An 18850-nucleotide genomic window follows, 5' to 3' on the forward strand; every position below is an offset into this window, starting at 1 on the left:
TGCACAGGTCACACAAGGCCTCGGGGTGTTTAGCTTTGTTTTTTAGGCTCATATTTGGTGATGTAGACTGACAGTGAGCCAGAGAGGGGTGACCCACTGATCTCTCCCCAACTCCAGCATCACATATTCCCCCACTTACTCCAAACATACCAAAAGGAAAATCACCAGTGCCAAAAAGATAAGAATTGAGAATAAAAGTAGCAATACAAGAAGTCTCTTTCAGCTTCAAATATAGATATTTTTAACAGTTGATGTGATTCGCTGCAGTCAAGATTTTTTATAGGCTTTGTACATGTACATGTGGAAGTTGGGTTCGCCTTGAAAAATCCAATACAAATGCAAAATGCATTTACGATTTTGGAAGGCGTCAAATATGATACCTCAAGACAGATCAGTTCAGATCTGACGCTGAAATCTTTTGGTTAAACGGACTATAACTATGGACTACAGCATCATAACTAAACCAATTCACAATTCCACAGCAAATGTTTATAAGTAACTTTCACTCAAGGGATGCCATCAATCAATCATCAGTCGAATTTAGTCAATTGTCAAATTATTTCAGCCGCTGACCTCTTCCAGATCTGAGGCAATCTGAACGTGGTCATTACACAAGTACTACAATAAATAAATGACTATAAATTACAAAAACAATGTGTTCAATTTACCTCTCCTTAGCTCCAGTGCATCTTGTTCCTAACCCTACATCTCGCATGCCCTCAGGTCCTATGCACCGGATCTCTGCTACACCTCTGTCAGATGATTATCAAGGCCATTGTTTTTACCCCACTTTTGGGGGTGGGGGGGCGGGGCTCAACCAAGAACCAAGCTCTGGTGCCTGACCGAGGAAGTTCAGATAAAGCAATCTAAATTACAGGTTTCAAAGGACCTTGTCTCTTCTTCATATGTCATGAGCTAGATAGAACAGGAAAGGTGGGAGAGAGGGGGGATGACATGCAGCAAAGGGTACAGGTTGCAATTGAACCCACACCACTGTGGTAAAGACTCAGGCTTTGCACATGGGATGCACACTCTACCAGGAGAGCTACCAGGGCGCCCGAAGGCACTCTTTTATAAAATCACCATCAGAGAAGGGTTTTCCATGCCGGGCGATGAGCTGGGATACCTAGGCTACCTCGTAGCTAGCTATTGTAGCATTTCCTTGTATATTGTTGAGCTAACGGGCTAGCTTGTCAGTTGTTTGACCTTCTGTGGGACTTTTGTTTACTTTCAAAGTGTCTTCTAACATTATACTCTTTCATCACCGCAACAAATTCCTTGCAAATTAGGCAAGCAAACTTCCCGTTTACTTCTGCAAATGAGTAATCATTTTCAGCACTCACTCGCTATCTTCCGTCTTTTTCGGTTCCGCCATGATTCTGTGGTAAATGTTTTCATCGACTTGTAATCAGTCATTGTAGGTCAAGTAGTCGTTCAAGATGACAGCGACATCTAGTGCTTAAACTAGGATGCGCAATGTACATACAGTGCAATTTATTAGAAACAGACTCAAGCCATATTTATTTTTACAAAATTCACGACGGGCCATTTAAAATACGAGCAACCGGCCGCAGTTGGTCCGCAGGGCGTAGTTTAGCCACCCATGCTGTACCAGCTACATGCAATAACTAAACTTTCCATTATTATTTATGATTTATTACTAATAAATAATATTAAATAAAACATTTGAAAAATTGATTCTGCTCTTAGTACTTTGCTCTCTTGGCGCTATGCTGCTCCCCGCCTGGGTAACAGCAATGAGTACAGTCGCTCCAGACTGGCTGCATAGTTCTGCGCTCCAATGACTTAACACATACCGTTAATTCTCAAATAGTGGCCGCTGCATTTAATTACCTCAACTACAGAGGGTACCAGGCCTTTATTTGAGACAGGCTTGTATTAGATACAGGCCTTTATTTATAATTCACAGTTCGATAAGCATACTTGGCTTGTTGTGGAATTGTGTGGCTGGTTTTCCCCATCATGTTACTGTTTCATTTACCTGTTCTGTAGGGAAGTGTACAGGTACTATTGATGGTGGATGATTTATTTATTTAGTTACTAATGATACTGACTGCATCTTTGAAATCCACTGTGGTATGCCTGTATAGAATTTATTACGCATGCATCATGTTTGATTTAACTTGCTGCCTAATTACCAGTCCATTTATGCAGCATTCTGCAGTCATGTCAGCGTGCGTTGCAGTGCTGATTAAACATTCAGGCTTTGACATTTTTCTGTTGCGTGTTTGGCACATTTTTAGAGTGCAGTGGTCCGGGCCCACCAACACATATCACCCATGTTTATGCTTGTTGCTTTGATTTAAATTAGGTTTGAATGAGGAGACAGAGTGTGCCACCACCATCATTCAAGGGTGATTAGATGCTTTAATATAGGCACCAGCTGCTGCACAACATTTAATCACCAGTATCAACATGAGAGCTGAGTGCCTCCAGCTCTGTACAGCTGCCTGCCACCTACAGGAGTCTCCCTGCTTTATGTGCATTATGGTCTTATTTCTTTGGCTACATCAAAAAAAAAATATTATTTTTTGAATGAGTTTGAAATATTAAATGTTTTCTGTTTATACCATTAACTTAGTCTTGTCGTCCAGAATGTCTCATTTACACCAGAGACACGAAAAATCACCAATTAATTTATTCAATTTCTTTAAATATAGTCATTTTCAAGTTAAGCAGAAGCATTAAAACTGTCTTAACTTGCATGCACAGTTAATCATAAATCGTCAAGTCATTGGCAGCTCTATCCCACGAAAATATTACACTGACAAGTAGAGTATTTGCAGAAAGACCTATTAAAAGAAACAGTGTTCATGTGGTCAGTGATCAGTTACTAGATCAACAGAATAGTCAGCAATTTTGACAATCGATTAATTAGTCATGAGTCATTTTTCAAAGACAAAATGCCCAAATTCTCTGGTTGCAGCTTCTCAAATTCTAAAATATCAATATTCAATACAACAGTAAACTTCGGATTTTGGACCGTTTGTCAGAAAGATTCTTACGGGAATTTCTCACCATTTTTTTTCAATAATGAAAATAATCTTTCGTCGCAGCCCTACTGACACGACAAATCCATCATGCTGATGCTAAGCAGGTATAATGCTTAGAATCACAAAAGTCATTAGGATTCATCCTAATCTGTGCACTGTAGATATCTGTACCAAATGCCGTTCCAATCCATTTAGTGGATGCAGATATTTCACAGGGTAAGTCACAACTTTGACCTGCAGGTGGCGCAAGAGGACATTCGTCATCTTAAGGCAGACAAACTGACAGATGAACCCCTCCAGCCATGCCACTAGCATTGCTAAAAAGTGGGATTGAAGTCACAGCTCAAGTGCTGAGATTACTTTTGATAGTATTGGTTATTTGTTTAAACACTTGAAACCATTTGCCAGTGAGTTTAGATCATTTTCTCACACATGCAGCAGCGATTCTAAGGTCTACAATTAACTTCCAAGGTCGTTTTCATGGAGCAGACAGCAGGCAGTCTCCAAATAAATACTTAACCATTAGTCAATTTCCATGTCAGACATCTTCAAAAAACATGTACATTTTTTCCAACAGAATGTTGTTCCTGGCAGAGTGCGAAAGCCCTATTTAGAAAATAAGACATTAATAATATAAAGGTCCTGCAGCCTCCTTGGTACCATCTGATGTCTAATTACCAGCCCAGAGTAAAGGCTTGCCTTAGCCAATCCGTATCAACAGGAATGTCAATTCTACAATAAAAATATGACCTGCATCATATCCCTTCATAACCTCAAGTGAATAGTATTCGGTTCGTTTCAAAAGGCCTGCACTGGCCCAATTTATGAGCAAAGTGATGTATCAGTCTAACCTTAACCCAAAGACTGCCATCCACTAACCAAGACACAACGTTCCCATGTCCCTCTTCCATTTCTGGCCTCCTAAAAATGTCATGCTCCCTCTGGGGATGGGGGTGAAATGCCGGAGCAAAAACACATTCACACGTAGCCACGCTTTCACGAGCAGGTAAACAGACTCACACACTATGACTAAACCATGACCCCCTTGCCCAATGGCTGTGGTGATAATAGCATCCAGATTTAGACGAGGAAGGAACAATATTCTGTCAAAGAGGAGAGGAGCTGGTATTTATTTTACTCTAAAAGGTCAAAAGCATGATTTTATTCCTCCTCTCCCTTTCGCGCACACAGACCATTCATTAAAGGCAATATTTACCTTGACATTTGAGGCTGACATCAATTCTTTTGGCGCCGCGCGAGAGACAAGCCGTGATGGAAAAACACAAAGACTGATTTCTGCCCTGCTATGAAGGTCTAAGGATGGTGAATTCTGTCAGTTTATCAGTTTGGTCTGTCAATCTTTCCAACACCTTGGACATTACATATAAAGTTTGCAAGAACCTTCACGCTTTATCACTGGACAAATTTACCATTTTTGGACAGTCATACCAACTGTCCTCCTGTGCTTTTTGTTGGGTCATGCGTGGTCCGTCGTGTTCGGATCAACAGACATTAACAACTCCACCCTACGGGTGCTTCGTCATCACGTCTATCTCGGCTGTTGTGGTGCATGTGGGCACCAGCAATCAGGGAAACCTACAGAAGATCTTGTCTGCCTAATGGACAAGGCGGAGAACTTCAACACATTCTACAATGGAACTGATTGCGATCGCCTCCATCCAAATCATACAGGATCTCGGCTTCTATCTACGAACGTGGAAATCCCACGCCTGCAAACACTATCCCGGTAAAAATGCTCACTTGGAGAATCTTGTTTATGTTAAACTTGCTATGTCATATCCTCCTGCTGCTGCTACTACTAGCAGCTTAAAGCTGGCACTGCTAAATGTCAGATCATTATCTAGCAAAACTTTCATTGTCAGTGACATTACATGCAACAACAAGATGGATTGTATTATGGTCACTGATATATTTCTTTCTCATCCTTTGAGAAATGCGTCTGTCGTTTGTAAATCTGTGTCATCTCCTCAATTTAAAACATGGCTTCTTAGAGATTTAGGGAGCAACTATCCAAAATTTCAGTTGAACTCAACTGGGGACTTCAACATAATGACAACCCCAATAATCCAGATACAAAACAGTGATCTCCGGAGTCATTTGAATTCTCAACACGTTAAAGGGCCTACCCACAAAAAAGGCCACACACTTGACCTAATGTAATCTCATCCATCTACATCCATTGTAGATGTTGCAATCTCAGACCACTCCTGCGTATTTTTAATATGACCTAATATGATACCTATTGCACTATCCATGGAAATGCAATAGGTACCTTCGTCTTTGATAAGCAACTACAGACCAGTCCCTTTTCTTAGTCAAATAATTGAAAAGATTGCCTACAAACAGCTGTATAGTTACCCGTCACCCGACAGTCTGTATGATGTGTAGCAATCTGGCTTCGGGACTAACCACGGCACTGAAACAGCGCTCATTAAAGTAGTCAATGATCTAAAGATCAACAGTGCCGCAAACAAACCTTCCATCGTAAGTGTCGAATGCTGCAGTCAGGTCTAATGATACTGTCGACCACCGACATTTTACTCAATAGACTTGGAAATTCTGGCTCTCTTCCTATCTAACAGGCAGGACATTCTGTTTGCCTCTTGCCAACCTCAAAACTGGCAATTTTGACATTGGTTGTCAAGGCTCAGTTCTAGGCCCATTACTGTTCAATCTATATATGCTGCCTCTTGGTTCCATCATACATAAGCACAATATATCTTATCATTCATATGCTGATGATACACGATTGTATATTTCACTTTCACATGATAACCTCAGCCCTATAAACGACCTTGTTGACTGTATAAGTGACATTATGAGGGCCCAAAACTTGCAGTTACGCACAAAGACTGAGATCCCTGTGGTAAGAGCTAGAGGTCAGAGGCAGGAGATCCACTCCAAACTGGTCTCTGAAACAAACAGAGGTCTCCTGTGTCATAATCAAGCGCCAAGTCTTTACCCAAACATCCATCCCAACCTCCTCCAGGAGAGGAACAATTTCATTCTCAACGTCCGCATTCGCTCCGGAATGACATCAGTCATTCCTTGCACGGCTACAAGAGGTCCTTGTCAGGAGAATTTTAACAAAAGACTGATGCTGCTGCTTCTCTGGTGAGGACAGACTCCCTCATCTGTAGCACCAATGGGGGACAGCATTTACATTTTCTCCAAAGGCTGAACAATTAAGAGAAACGGTCACACATTCCTTTCGGTGGGTGTAATGGACGTTGCGTCCTCTAAAGGCCGGAGTCTTAATTCGCCTAAAATCTGCAAGGGCGATGAGCAGTCCACATGACTGCCTGCCTAACCCACTAAACCCATAACATAACCGTCAGGCTGATGCACAGTTATATCCCATTCCATTACCCCTCTTATGTCTCATTTCCTGGAATCACCTTCCTCTATCACGTCTTCTGGCGCACAGTCTGGGTCCATTCCCTGCCTGCACACACCGACAACGCAGAACCTCCGAGCATACGGGGGAGCTCTACAGCCTTCAAAATGATGGATGTGACATCACATTCGACACCATCATTGCAGCATGCTTCACGACGGAGGCCCACCGGGCCAGCTCCTCAATCTCCATTTGCATTTTAAAACCTCAGCAATATTTAATCCATTAGGTGTCCTCCAGGGCCGATTAGTAGAGGGTTAATTAAAGACGCGGTTAGACCACTCCAAATTTTTTATGGAGATGCTCTCCCTGCCCCCTGTGCTAACACTCAGGGCCTCCCGCTGACCATGATGGCTGAGATAACTATAAATATACTCAGTACTACATCTCCCAGAATTACCTCTTCCGGGACCCTGAGGCTTGTGTGAGTGATGGCTAATTCATACAGATAGTGCTAATCCTCAGATGCAGGGAAAGGGAAAGTTATACTGAGTCAAAATTAAATTACTCTACAATATGGACTCCTTCGTGGGGGATGTGAGAGCCGAGCGAGCGCATGGTGGGTTAACAGTCTTTCAGTTCGCTTTCAGCTCCGCCATCATCCTCAGATTGGGAGAATTTCTGACCTGAGCCCTCTGAGGCTAACACACACACACACACACACGCACACGCACAGATTAGCCAGCAGCTGTCACAAATCAGATTGACAGAGCCAAATAAACATGGCTAGGGGCGACAACTTGAACTGTGACAATCAGTCAGTCAGGATTAAGCGCTACAGCGGGAGTCATATGGAGGCAACACACACAAACGGCACTCAAATTTAATGAGTTCACTGAAGCTAAAAGGCCATACGCTAAAATTGGGCTCGTGGAATGGGACAGCAAATCATCACATGCATATTTTTAACTTACACTGAGTATATTCATTTATTCAAGTCCTTAATCTTAACCCTGTGTCTGTTAACCACTATGTTCCCGACCTTAGCTCTAGGCTGCAGAAAAAGACGGATGTAAGGTCAGTGATGGATGTTTCGGAGCCTCGATTTACCACTCCTCACCATCTTTGGTGCTTACCGAGAGCCAAATTCAAATTAGGTCAAAGGGAAGAGAGCTAGCTGGAGTTGAGCTGGAACAAAGACGCAGCAACCACCATCATTTACTGTAATAGGAGACATGTCAATCATGGAGACATGTCCCAAAACCTCAATGGTGCGTTTGGGCAGTTCTTGTCAACTCGTCAAGTCAAAAGTTTCCGAGTACCAATAGCAAGGTTTGCCACTGCGTCTGTTGTGATACTTAAAGCAGTCAGAAATAAGTGGCCCACTTATGCGTTCTGAAGTTACTCATGTAAACTCTCTCCTAGTTATTTTGAGGACGACTTTTTACATCTACTTGAGAACTCGTTACAATACTTAAGGGGTAACAAGGCTACATTAGCCGCTACCGCCGTGACACACCTGGATCTCCGACCCAAGTGCCGGCGGCCGAGTTGCATTGTGGGTAATGTAGGCGACAGGTTTTGAAAAGGAAGAAGAATGCGTGAAATAAAATCTGCGTTGATTTTGATTTTGATACATGAGGAATCTGACAATTCAATCAAATTTCAAATGACTGCGAAATATGAAAAGTGTCGATAGTAGCGACAAACGGACTCCGGAGTTCCCCTCAGCTACCTGGCCAGCACTAAGCCAGCAAACTGACAGAGTCAGTTAGTTCTAGCTGGTGAACACATTGGAGCATTCAGCTGCTGAAGAGCCAGATATTTTTCTCAGGAGTTGGTGGAAACCAAAGAAAGAGCTCAAAGGAGAGTGAATATTGGACTGGAAATGTGTCAGGTGGCCAGAGATAGAAACTCTAAGTGAATGCTAATGTCGCTCTGTGTTTGCTGGACGTCAAAACAGGCAATATATCAACTTTATGCCATGAGACGTGTGGGTTTAGGGAACAGAAGACACCTGTCTCAAACAGATGCAGAAAAATTAGTCCATGCATTTGTTACTTCTGGGCTGGATTATTGCAATTCCTCATTATCAGGCTGTCCCAATAAGTCCCTGAGGACTCTCCAGTTGATCCAGAATGCTGCGGCACGTGTACTGACAGGAACCAGGTTTAGAGATCATATTTCTCCTGTATCAGCTTCTCTGCACTGGTTTAAGAGTTTAAAATCCTTTCTCCTCACCTACAAAGCTCTTACTGGTCAGGCACCATCATATCTTAAAGAGCTCATAGTACCCTATTACCCCACTAGAGCGCTGTGCTCCCAGGATGCAGGGTTGCTTGTGGTTCCCAGAGTCTCCAAAAGCAGAACAGGAGCCCAGAGCCTTCAACTATCAAGCTGCTCTCCTGTGGAATCGGCTCCCAGTTTGGGTCCGGGAGGCAGACACACTCTCTGCTTTTAAGAGTAGGCTTAAAACGTTGCTTTTTGATAACGCTTACAGTTATGCTGCTACAGGCCTAGACTGCTGGGCGACTTCCCATGATGCACCTCTCCATCTTTACACATTCATGTCCCTCCAATGCATGTTACTAACTTTATGTCTTCCCCGGGGTTTCCTTGTGCTTTCTCGTCTCGCAGGTTCCTGTGGATCGTGGTCCTGGTACGCCTGGCTGCTGCCGCCATGGGCCTGCCTGACTCTCATCACTACAGTTATTATTTGTAGTCATAGATCTGTTACTATTAAAGTTGCTATTGCTATTATTAATCATATCTCAGTTATTATTACCGCCGTAACTACTATTATCAGTCATAGTTCCATTATTATTATAATTACAGTTGCTATGGCTACAGCTGGTGCTGCTATACATCTCTGTCTGTCTGTCTGTCTGTCTGTCTGTCTACCTCTCTCTCCAACCCATCCGGTCAAAGCAGATGAAATTGAACTGAGTTGAATTGAAGACACTGGAGATGCCCGACCTCCTTCATTTATTATCATGTCACACAACAAGTTTTTAACTTCATGCGCTGACTACGATTCGAGGACATAAAATAAAGTGCGGAAGATCCAGCTCAAGTAAGGGAGAATGGGGGAAGATTTTGAAAGGCTCTCTGTGGAATCCGAGCATTTTACTGAGTGGGTTTGTGGCCTCAAGGGTGGTTTTATATTTACTCTAACACAAACCTTATCTATAGCTAATCTTATAGCTAACAATGGACCCCAGCGCTAATGTACAGGTAGCTCCTCGTGAAATGAAAACTGGAAAAACATCACCTCAAGTAAAACAAATACCAGAGCGCACACACACACACACACACACACACACACACTCTGCACAAGAATAAATGAGTAATCTTGGCTCTATATTACCCTCCACCCTGGTGTGCTCAGCTACAGAGAGGCACACACACACACACACACACACACGCCCAGGAGAGAGAGGCGCATTCAAGGGTATCTATCAATATCTTCCCCCCAGCTCAGGAAAAAGGCGAGAAAAAGAGAATGGAAGCGCTCAGAGGTCAAACGAGAAGGAACGCAGGACATCTTGAGGTGATTTTCAAACACGAAAAAGCGAGAAAAAAAAAAACAAAAAAACACTGATCCAACCCTGCGGCGGGATCTGGTCTGGCCAATACATACCAAGGTGACATTGGTGTTTAAGTAAAACCAGTGGGATCCAGTCTGATCCACTTCTAATATGTAGAAAAGTCCTAATGTAACGTTTTTTTTTTTTCCGTATCCTAAATCCTAATTTAAGCCCTTGATGTACCATGGTTTCCCCTTCCGTTTTAATATCAGTGTGTGTTCGAGTCAGCATAGAGTTTGACTGCTCCATAACCAAATGCAAATTAATAACAATTTTATACCGATGATACCGAAGAAAGGTCCAAAAGGACATAGGAATCATAATGCAATGTATTTCGAATGTACAGAGCCCGACAGGAGTCATTGGAAAATCATTAATTATTGGAATTATTCAACCGTGTGCACAAATGACTAAATTGTGCTCTCAAACTACTTAATATTTTACGCAGTGGCAGCGGGTGAGGGTTGGCGGCGCATCATTCATTTTAACATGGGTCTGTTTCAGGGATGTCAAAGATGACACAACTTTGGGGCACCAAACCCCCCCCCCCCCACCCCCGGTTCACATCCTGCTGCATGTCGCTCCACATCTCTTCTTCCCCACATTTCCTGTCCTGTCTCTCTTCTGTCTGTCATCCGTCAAACAAGAAAAAGGCACGCTTTTCTCAAAAATGCTTCCAGGTTGTTGCGTCTACTCTGGAGAGTTAGGTTGGGGGGGCGCACAGGGTCTGAACTTCTGAGTGGCCTACAAATACTGAATTCACGAATTCAAGCATGACAAAATAAAATAGACAAATAAGGCCATGAAACAAATACCTCATCTAATTTTCATCTACCGTTACAGAGCCGCTTGGGTTTAATGCAATTTAACATTTGGGACTGAGATAAGTGGATATACTGTGGATTTTTCTGTGCATAGTGCAACACACACACACACACACACACACACACACATATATATACATACATATAGTGTGTCTATTGTTTAGGTACTCATCTACTGAGTAAAATTGTCAGGATCTTAATAATGCTTTTGGGGGAAAGTCTGTTATAAAATATGTACGTATGTCAACTATCTTCATTAATTCGTTTCATTTCTACGCCCAAATTATCGCAAAAATTCGAGAGTACATTTATCAAATTCATTTTCTTGATTTTTCTTGATGGAATATGCGGGCAACACACTCATCGCAGTGCTCTGATGAAGGCTTGTTTGCAACAACAGCAACAAAAAGAAAGACAAGCAGCAGCTTTGCTGGAGAAAACAAGAATAAAAATGGTGCATATTTTCTCGAGATACAGACTACTGGCACGTCAAAGCTACATGTCTGTTGGACCCCGCTGCCAACATGAACACATATAGACGGAACATACAACCCACACAGCCTGCCTTTCTGCTTCAAATGCTAGGACCCAGGGCGGGGGGGGGGGGGGGGGGGCAACAGCATTGCAGTACGTTATATTAAGAACAGCTTCGTTCATTGCATATGCACGCTTGCCGCTGACTCCCGCTGCAAGACCCGGAATTCATTTGAAAAGGTGTAAACGCGATAGGAGATCACATGTCCCGCACACTGACTCAACTCCATCACACAGTCGACACCGTGCTACATTCAGGTGATCGCCGCCTCGGAAACAGGTGCAGGAGGCGAAAGGTTGCCGACGGCAGCGCAGCGCTCCGCTCCCTCGGGCCTGCCGGATGGTAAACTCCCCTTTGCAGCAGTGCTGCTACGATCAATCAGACGCTGACTGTCTCTCCATAGGCCCGATGGAAGAGAGCCAGGTATCAGCCGAGTGCTGCGGAGGCTGGCGCAGGATCGAGGACTGCAGCTTGGGCGGTGCGTTTTATGTAAAACAAAAAAAAAAGAAAAGAAAAATAAAGCCTAATAAGATTCAAAATCTGATCTCTAATCTCACCACAATCCCGACGTTCTGACGTCTCTTTTTTTTTTCGTTGCGGCGCACGTTTTTTGACTGCGTCGATTTATTGCGTCTGCAGTTACAGACTGTGCGGGGGCCGCGTGCCCCTCAGAAAACACAAAGTGAGGTAACACTTGTATCCTAACAAGTGGGTATCCTAACTATATCCAGAGGAGAGCATCACCCACCGCGTTGTGTGTGTGTGTGTGTGTGTGTAATGGGTGTTTTTTCTGTGTATTTGCCTGCGTTTTGTCCTCTTTTCTGGTTCATTTCAGTCAGGCTCCACTGATGTGGCTGCATACTTGATAAGTGATAATCAGTTGAATGCACAGGCTGCAAAATGTTGGCATGTCGATGCGCTTTATTTTGTGCTCTTTAAATTGACCTACCTTTTACTTTTTGTCTTTTAGTACATTATTTTTTTTTTTTGTAAGTAATTTTACTTTTAAAGTACCGGCGCTTTTACTTGAGTACAATATTCTGGTATTCTTTCCAACCCTGCCTGTCAAATGTACTGCCACAGTAGCATGGCTTTGATTGATCGATAAATAAATTGTTAGCACTGTAATGGCTGCGTCCTCCGTTGATTAAGTTGTGTGAGCGCTATATTTCATCCGTACTTTGCATGCTACGTTGTCAGTAACATTTTTTAGCATATCAAACAAACATTGCTATCTCGTGAACATGGACTCCCAGCTCAGACGCTGAGAAACTCTGAGAGGAAAAGTCAACGCTGACGAGCCAACGAGAAGGTTTAACGTTGAAGCGACCTCACTTTGTCGGAAAGCCATTCCTAATTTCACTTTTGCATCATCGCGCTGTTAGCGCGTTACTGACCTCCTGCCGCGATTCCACGCGACCTCTGACCCTCAGTCTTCTGGAGGACGTGGCTCAGGGAGACCTGATCCGAGCCGTGGGCCACGGACACTGTTCATCATGAATGACCCGTCTCGCTCCCTCATCAGAGGTCTTTTATCTCGGTTGACGACCCCCCCCCCCCTCCCCCCAAGTCATCTTTCGTGCTCTCTGGCTCAACACTTTTTGAACTGATGTCAAGGTTTACATCCGCAACCATGTAGGACGTCACAGCCAGTGGATCTTCACGACAATAACCAGAGAGCGCTTCAGGGAACGTTATCAATGCGCCGCTCCGATTGGAATTCTCAAAAAGAATCTATTGAAAGGTGCTCCGTCTTTGCTGTTTTCCCCTCTATGCATTCTAATTTTCTACAGGGAGATGCTTCAGCCAATAGCGTGTCACGTTTCTGACCTTGTCCTTAGAAGAGGGGGGGGGGGGGGATGCTGACGGCATTTCTATGCTCATCAGGGCTTAAATGGTCGGAGAGAGATGTTTGCTAAACGTGCCCAAAACTGTCATTCACCCTGTGCGGCAGCCTCACATGGGAAAACTCTGATTCTTCCTCATCGCAAGATCAGCGCAGCATGAAAGTGTGTGTGTGTGTGTGTGTGTGTTAAAGTATAATACCAATATCCAACAATCCAATATCTAAAAACCCACATCTACATGCAGCAGACCAGTCATCAGATTCCTCCCTACCACCGACCTTACTTCAGAACCATGACTTACTTATCTTAACTTTAATTAGTAATACAAAACACACACACACACACACACACACCACCCACACACACACGTACATGCAAAAGCCAATTAGAAAGCTGGTTGAGCATAAACATGGTTTAGAAGTTGACATTTTCTGGGAGAAATCGAGCTGGGAACATCAGATTTCTCCGATTCCCTGCCCAAATTGCCGAAACCAGGTCACTCGTATAAACAGTGTGTAGGAAGGGTGCGCATAAAAAAAAAAAAAAAAGGTCAACTACTACAGTACTCTGTTGAAAGCATTTCAGTAACAAACCTTCAATGACTGAGAATAAAATGACGTGCGACTGGTTTTAACTTTGTAAAAATCTGAGAAAACATTCAGCAGTTTAAAACCAATTTACATTCGGGTTCAGGCTCGATGAATTCATCTGCCGTGCTGTGTCTAAGTCTAAGTCTAATTCCCATCACCGACTGTATTCCTCTCTGTGGCAAAAGCGTGTCGTTTCAAGGCGCCTCGAGCCATTTTCCGCACCAAACCGATGGCGAGAATCGCGAGCCATCAGACAATCGGACAATCGGACAGGTGGGTTGTCATGAAACCCCCCGAGTCGAGTTGGTCAAAGCGTTTCTTTGGAAGAGAAAACGAAGGTGAACTGCAAAACTATTGCCCAAAATGTCTAACTGAGACAGGCCAACTGAGCGCTCGATTAGGGACTATCAGCGGACCACTGCGGCTGTGCTCACCTCGGGTTTCGCCCCATAAAAAGGTAAAGTTGCCAGGTAGCTAACCTGGCTAAACCGACGGTTTGCGTGCAAACCCGAATGATCGTCTTGCCTTTCTCTGCCGGAGGATCTCAACGATCACTGGTGAGAACAGTGTCCTCGAGATCAACTAGGCCGACGGCAAGAGCTAAGAAATCACAAAGCGAAAGTTGTAATAAATCGCAGTTTTCCTTTAAATTATCCAGGAGACTGAGAGTCTCGCTTTGCTGAGGAACTTTGAGGATATCATTAGAAGAATAAAATGGGAAAATACTGCACAGTGGTAGAAAAAAAACACGGCATTTCAGCGTGAACTTGAAAGTAACATAGCAGCAAACTGGATACACAAAGCAATTCAATGGGAAACTGGGAGGGTTTTGTTTACGACACTGGGATCACAAGGTTTCATGGGATATCTCAATCAAAAGCTAACTATTCACTTTAAGCAGATGAAAGCTGTTGTTAAATTGTATTTGCCAGTCTTGGGAAACGTTAATTCAAGGTTGTGAAACGTGAAAAAATGAACAGGGTTGAATTTTTGTGGGTCCACTTTAATCCCACTGCGAATGCAGACGGAGCGTTATAATTCCAGGCTCAAAAAAAGAGACGAGAGCGGCGAGAAATCATGACACAGAAGCACTGATTATCTTTTCTTTTCTTTCTTTCTTTTTTTTTTTTTTTAACAAATTCCACAGAACTCACAATGATTTACGCTCCCTGTAACTAATGACAGCTTTTTGCTTTTAATGGATTCTCCGAGGGCTTCCAGTAATTAAGAAACACGTTTTTTGGGCTTTTTTTTGTCCTGACACCAAAAAAACGTGAAATTATTCAGCTCCAATTGGAGCGAGAGAAGATAATGAAGTTCCAGTGTGGCAAAGACAAAATGGGGAGAGACAAAGAGTCAGAAAAAGAGCACAAGAGGAGGAGAACAAAGATTCAAAGGCGGCTAATGAGAAAATCATTACCTCAGTGACAACCAGGAATCAATCAAAAACCACGAACTAAACCCGGCTAAGTTAAATGTTAGACAATTTCGGTGAACTGCAAATTGTTTCGTGACAATAAAATCACACACACACACACACACACACACACACACACACACACACACACACATGCAGCTACGCAGAGAGGCCGTCTTCCGTAATAAAAGCCTACCACAGGCTCTTTCTGTTGAGTGCAGCGCCTTTACCACAGATTCAGATCAGAGGCCGTCAGGTCTCAGTATCTGTTTCCATTAGAGACAAAGGCTAGATCGAGAGAGAGAGAGAAGGGCAAGAGCATCGGGGTCTTTCATCCGACTCACGTGGGAGCAGAGATTTCCTTCCTCGGCCGGAGATTCGAAGCTACAGTAGTTTCACAAGTTACACCTGAAGCATAAAGCACGTCATCACAGCGCATCATAAAAAAACGCCATTCAGAGCTTTTGACGCGGCCTTCTAAACGGGCCGAAGGGCGGACACGACTTTGGTTGTTGAACATTTCTACGTTATGCCGTGTTGAACAAACAGAATTTCAGGTATTCCGAGAAGGAAAGACTCCCGCGATCCCTGAAAGAAAGGAAGTCCCGTTGTTGCAGCGGTCGAACAGTACACAGGTTGTACTTGTTGTATTTGAGAGCTTTTTGACAGAATTGATCATTATTATTGGGTGAAAAAAAAAATATATATATATGATTGACTATTTGACTACAGTTTGGGAGCAGTCTACTAAAATGCCCTAACATACAGTGCAGGCTTTATACTACGTCACCTGACTTCCTAAAGCCCATCTGCGGCCAGCGCTAAACCCCCGCCGCCCGAAAAAATAGACACTCGCGAATAAGCCAATAGCTGCTGCGTGTTTGTCTTTTTTTTTTGTTGATAATAATCATCATCAAAATGATTGAGTCTGTCTGTCGCTCCCTCACATTACCTGAGAAGTCTTAGTTGCCGGAGCTTAAAATCGAAGTTTAAAAAAAAAGGAATAGTTAGCTGGGTGAGGGGGGGTATAAAAAAAAAATGGTGTTTAGCTTAGCTTCGCTTAGCTTAGCGTGAAATCAGGAGGCGGTGGGGAAACAGCTCGCCGACACCTTTAAAGCTCACTGATCAATACTTTGTAACCTTTGTATTTGTTTAATCCACAAACACACACACACACACACACACACACATACAGAAATGTAATGGCAGTACAAAGTAAAGACAAGAATATTTCTTGCCACAAGACTCGTTTTTGCAATGGTTATATGTATTTCCTAAACCCTTGGTGAACACCGGTGTCCCAGCAATAGGGGCAGCAGATCAGACAAGTGACCTATTTTAGGCCCTCTGCTATATCAACTTTCATCAAATGCGACGTCACCTTGTCAATCCCCGCCCCCCCCCGCCTATATTTCTTTTACTATCAAGACGTCAGACTTATGAAGTCCTCTCCTGTCTGAACATGGGCTCGGACCTCTGGGCCTGAAACAGCCGTCTCTGCGGTCCGAAGAGACGCCGTGATGGACGCTAATCAGCTGGTGGCAAAGCTCTCTCGGCCTCTGCCGGGCCTCTCTTAGACGCACAGAAGGTACGAAGGCGTGCACATACACAATCAAGCCGAGCTCCCGCATGTTTACATACTCGTAGCTGTGGGCCATCATTCAGTTTCTTGCAAACATCACGTTGCCGGACAGGAAGGAGTCTTTTTTTTTTTCCCCCCCTCAGATTCTTTACATTCTTTCTTAGCAGCAAGGCCCATTTATAGCAAATGGCCCAAACTAATTCCCATCGCGCCGACTTCTGGAAATGGTCTGCTGCGCGTGGGTTCAGCCCGAAAGTCAGAACAGGAACATGGGACAGGCCCATATCTTCTCATCCAAATAATCACAGGAAACCCTGCTGCCAAATGCGCGTGACGTCCGCGATCTGAGCTCTCATGCCCCTTTGCCAAGAAAAAGAAAGACTCCAAAGTCCTCTCAAAGGGAAAATCTTACAGTGGAGCATTCCTCATGGCCCAAACCACACCACACCACACCGCACCACCACACTACAGCTACAGAGGCTGCAGTATGAGGGAGCAAACTGTTGCTCTTCTGCTCACGGTGGATGTGGGGACACGCGCGAAATCGGTTGGCGCGACGAAACAAAAGTCATGCTGGCCATGAAGACGACGGAGGTGACACAAACAGGCCCGCGCTGTGCATTTCACATTGTCCCCCCACCCCCCCGGAGCTCAGAAACAGTCGACCCCGAAGCTCGGGAAGTGACAGCAACTGAAGATCTTCTAATGAACATAGCAATGAACGAGAATCTGCGGTGTAACACCGTTCACCGGCACAAAACGTCTACCATCACCACAGTGTTCCAGACGCTCCCTTCACATCTGCACCTTGTTCTTGGACGTCACATTTTTGGGTCATACCATCATACTTAATTCTGCTTATATGGAAATTCAAAACTGTCCCCGTATGCGGAACCACATCATGTCAACGGATGATGCTTAGTTTTTATACTCATCAGGTCCCAATAAGCCCAAATAGCAAAGAGAAATTAAGATAGAGCTTGGGTCTTAGGAGGTTAAGGGAATAAAAAAGATGTTTGCATTGGTTTTAGCTGGGTGCACTTAATAAACTGGCGACTGAGTGTGTGTTTAAGGTAACTTAGAAACCGTGCTGCCAATTAGTTTGTGCACAAACACATTGTTCAACTGCAAAACGTCCCACTCAGTACATATCTTGGTCACAGTGCTTTATTTACCAAGTTTAAGGGATCCTTATCAAAGCTGCTGTTATATTAGATCAGCCGATATACAATTTTGTTTTTAATCATTATTGTATTGGCCTCACAAAATGCAGCATTGGTCCGGCTGCTATTTCAGGGAATATCCGATTAAAGAACAAGTGCGCAAGCCTAAGAATCTGAGCGAGCATGTAAAGCTCAACTTTCGATATTTGACACTTTCTCGAGCGCTTCAGGCAAATCTGAGTCCGTTCTCAAAAAGTGTTGCGGTTCACTGGTGGATGTTTCCCCGGTTGGAAAAACAAGCGAGCCAGTCAAAGCTTAGCAGCCGGGACTAAGAATGGAACTAACTATTACTTTAACTCAAAACAGCAACCAAGCAGGACGTCCTCGTCAATATAAACGCAGCATCCCGGTATCCTCAACGAACCAGCCGCCTACAACAGCCAACCGAGGGGAATGTGAGAGGAATCAGTATGTTGTACAGGGTTGCATAATAAGACCGTTGCAGCGTTCCTGGGTCAATACAAAAAAATATATATATATCTAGATGATTTGTCAGGTTAGCTAGATTAGACAAAAACAGACATTGGTTATTTTATCAGGTTGCTGGTGGACTTTCCAGATTTTATTGTGCACTCCTGACAGCATCATTAATCATTTCTTTCGTGCAATACATACATATATAAATATATACACATATACATTGCTATCGTATATATTTTTTACTTTTATTTTTCACTTAAATATTGTAAATGTGTATTTTCTTTTATATTTCGTACATACTTTTATTTGTAATTTATGCTGCTTTCTACTCTTGAATGGGAGGACTGTACTGTACAACCGCCCCCACCACCGCCCCCCCCCCCCCCCCCCCCCAGCGCGCGCGCTCTCGTCCACCTAATTTCCAGCATCTTCAGACAGCCGTTTTCAGCCAGA

The 18850-nt window shown here is 43.7% G+C and overlaps 1 protein-coding gene across 1 annotated transcript in view; it reads right to left on the minus strand.

The window, feature by feature from the left end:
- Positions 1-18850, minus strand: part of cdk14 (cyclin dependent kinase 14) — a 149789-nt gene that overhangs the window by 121989 nt on the left and 8950 nt on the right. The gene's annotated exons all lie outside the window — the stretch shown is intronic.

The sequence above is a fragment of the Enoplosus armatus genome, chromosome 9, assembly GCF_043641665.1.
Source record: "Enoplosus armatus isolate fEnoArm2 chromosome 9, fEnoArm2.hap1, whole genome shotgun sequence".
Classification (NCBI taxonomy): Eukaryota; Metazoa; Chordata; class Actinopteri; order Centrarchiformes; family Enoplosidae; genus Enoplosus; species Enoplosus armatus.